At 37.3% G+C, this 3,232-nt stretch overlaps 1 pseudogene; it reads left to right on the top strand.

The window, feature by feature from the left end:
• The first annotated feature begins 354 nt into the window (after positions 1-354).
• On the top strand, positions 355-1,752 carry LOC118854413 (annotated as a pseudogene).
• The last annotated feature ends 1,480 nt before the right edge of the window (positions 1,753-3,232 follow it).

The following is a 3,232-nucleotide window of genomic DNA, read 5'->3' as shown; positions in this document are numbered from 1 at the left end:
GCTGTAATAAACTGTCATCACAGTTTTCATCAAGAAGGGGAAAAACTTTATAAAAATGAAGCTTTTCCCAAGCTGTTTGATTCTAAAGATGACTATGAAACTCCTGGGCCCACCTTGAAAAGGTGATTCATTTAAGAGTCATGCTAGCCCCTTAAATGATCAATCGGTTCACTGTAATAATTCACTTATTATCTTCCATTGATTACTTAAAATACATTGCTTCTTTTCCCATGGAAAGTGGCTTTTAAGAACCAAAAATTACTAGCATGCCAATATTTTTTAAAAATGCATTTGCCATTTTTTCCATAGCCATTCCAAAGTCAAGTATTGAATTGCTACCACTGACTGAACAAGATGATGCTGAGCACTGGAGGCAGAAAAGGCTTCATGGTCAAGGTACAGGCTTGCCCTGATATTGCTCTACTAATGGGGTATAACACTTCTTCTTAGAATGCAAAATTCAAATTGGGGCATCAGGCATTCATTTCATCTACATCCAAGAATGCCAACCAAGTGGAGAAGCATTTGTTGAACTTGAATCAGCAGATGAAGTCAAATTGGCACACAAAAAAGACAGAAAAACTATGGGACACAGATATGTTGAAGTATTTAAGTAAAAAAATTAAATGTATTGGATGATGCAGCATATTGGTCCAAATAGTCTTGACACTGCCAATGATGGCTTTGTGCACATTAGGGGACTCCCATTTGACTGTAGCAAGGAAGAAATTGTTCAGTTTTTTTCCGGGTTGGAAACCACTCGGAATGGGATAATTTTGCCAGAGAACTTTCAGTGGAGGAGTACTGGGGCAGCCTTCACGCAGTCTGCTTCACAGGAAATAGTTAAAAAGGCTCTAAAGAAACTCAAGGAAAGAATAGGGTACAGGTACCTTGAAATAAATCTTCAAGAACAGCTGGGCAGAAGTTCGTACTCATGAGCATTCTCAAAAGCTAATGTCTGTGCAGCAGTCAGGTCCTTATAGCAGGCCTAGGGCTGGAAGCAGTTATAAAAGCATTGTTAGAGGAGCTGGGTTGGAAAGACTAAGGCATGATGCCTTTAGTGGAGGGCATGTAGGTTACGATGACTACAATGGGCACCAGGATGAATATGGCTTTGGGTCAGATAAATTTGGAAGAGACCTCAAGGACTGTTTTTAGGAATGTCTGATAACTATGTAGATGGTGGGTCCACTTTCCAGAGTACAACAGGCCATTGCATACACATAAGAGAAATGCCTTACAGAGCTCTGGAAATGACATTTACAATTTTTTCTTACCACTCAACTCTGAGTACACATTAAAATTGGACCTGATGGCAGAGGGACTAGAGAAACAGATACTGAATTTGCTCCTCATGAAGACACTGTGGCAGCCATGTCAAAAGACAAAGCAAATGTGCAGCACAGATGTGTAGAACCCTTCTTGAATTCCTTATCAATAGCAAGTGGTAATGCCTACAGGGAGCCAAATGCTAGGAGGCATGGGTTTGTCAAACCAATCCTGTTACAGTGGTCCAGCTAGCCAGCAGCTGAGTGGGGATTTTGAAGGAGACTACAGCCGTCAAAGCAGCATGAGCACATATGACTAAGTTTTACAGGTAAACTCCAGTGATTTTCAATCAAACATTGCACAGGGAGCCAAAGAGTGATGAACAGCAGCTACTACAGTAGAAGAAGCAGTGGGTCTATGGGAATAAATGAGATAGAAGGGATGTCTGAGATGTCCAGAATGAGTGATGGATGGGGACTGTAATCCTAATCACTGACTCTTGGTCAACTTTTTTTAAAGAATTAAAACAAAAACAAAGTTTACCAGTTTGGTAGTACAAGATTATGATTTATGCTTACTGTAAGTGAAATCAAGATTGTCTTTAAAACTTCAGGTTCAGTATTTTTGAACACAGAAAAAACATTCATCTAGGAGATAATAACCAAGCTGAGTAAAGACTCTTAACTGTTAAACAATTTTCAGTTTTTCTCGAGATAGTTATATTGTAGGAGTGTACTTAAGTAGTAAGCATATTTAGGTTAAAGCAGTTTCAATTACGTTAAATGTTGCTTTTATACCACATTACATGGAACACTGCTTGAGATGCATGTTGGGAGACATGCTTTTTTTGTAAAACAAATATAGGAGTTATGTCTGCAATTCAAAAGTGAAATATTTGGCATGTTTGTTCTAGTTTATTCCATTTACTATACTGTAAGGCACCTACAGTTAAGCTTTATTTTTAAGCTAATGGGGACAAGTTTGAGATGCAATATGGATACTTTAGGATTTTGGTCTTTGTGTTTGTCTTAATTTTTGAGGTATTGATTTAAATCTTTCACTGCATTGTAATCTCCCTTTAGGTATATTGTGCTAAATGAAATTTGTTAAATAAATCTTCTTTTCAAAAAGTGGGAGTGGAATTTGCCAAAGTTTAGTAAGAAGCTTTTAACTAGGATATAATAGCCTTCTAAAGAACAGCTATCAATCCAAAATAATTTAGTTTTATCTCACAGATGTCAGCCTAGAACATAGGAGAGAAAAGAAGGATTTGAATCATCTACATTTTAATATGATTCTTTATTCCATCCTTCATCGATTCTTTCAAGAATGCCTAATTTCTTCTGGTGTAGGCACTCTCCAAACTGATAGAGAAAGCAAAGCCTCTATGCATAAGGAAACTTTGGGAGTTGCTTCTACCCATAGTTCAGTTGCTTTTTAGTCATGTCTAACTCTTCATAACCCCCATTTGGAGTTTTCTTGGGAAAGATACTGGAGTGGTTTGCCATTTCCTTCTCCAGCTCATTTTACAGATAAGGAAGGTGAGTCATACAGTGCAAACCCAGAGTCACACTGCTAGTAAGTGTCTGAGGACAGATTTGAACTTAGGAAGATGAATCTTTCTGACTCCAAGCCCAATGCTCTACCTACTGCACCACCTAGCTGTTTAGGAAATAAATAACTGGAGGAATATATGTTGTTAAGCCTACTGTACATATCGTATTGTTCTAGGCCATGTTTTTTTTTCTGAATCTGCTTTGTATAAGACCTGAATCGAGACTATAATGCCAACCTCCCTGTTTCTCAGTTTCCTCAACTCTAAAAATTATAATTTTGGGCAACTTGCACAGATGGGTATTGTGAGTTAAAACTTTGTAAATTTTAAAGCACTAAATGTACAAAGATAGATTATTATTATCATTATTAATGTTATTTTTTAATATAGATCTTTGTTTTTCTTTTT

This window comes from Trichosurus vulpecula, chromosome 6 (genome assembly GCF_011100635.1).
Source record: "Trichosurus vulpecula isolate mTriVul1 chromosome 6, mTriVul1.pri, whole genome shotgun sequence".
Lineage (NCBI taxonomy): Eukaryota > Metazoa > Chordata > Mammalia > Diprotodontia > Phalangeridae > Trichosurus > Trichosurus vulpecula.
This window is presented reverse-complemented; position numbering and strand designations above follow the sequence as displayed.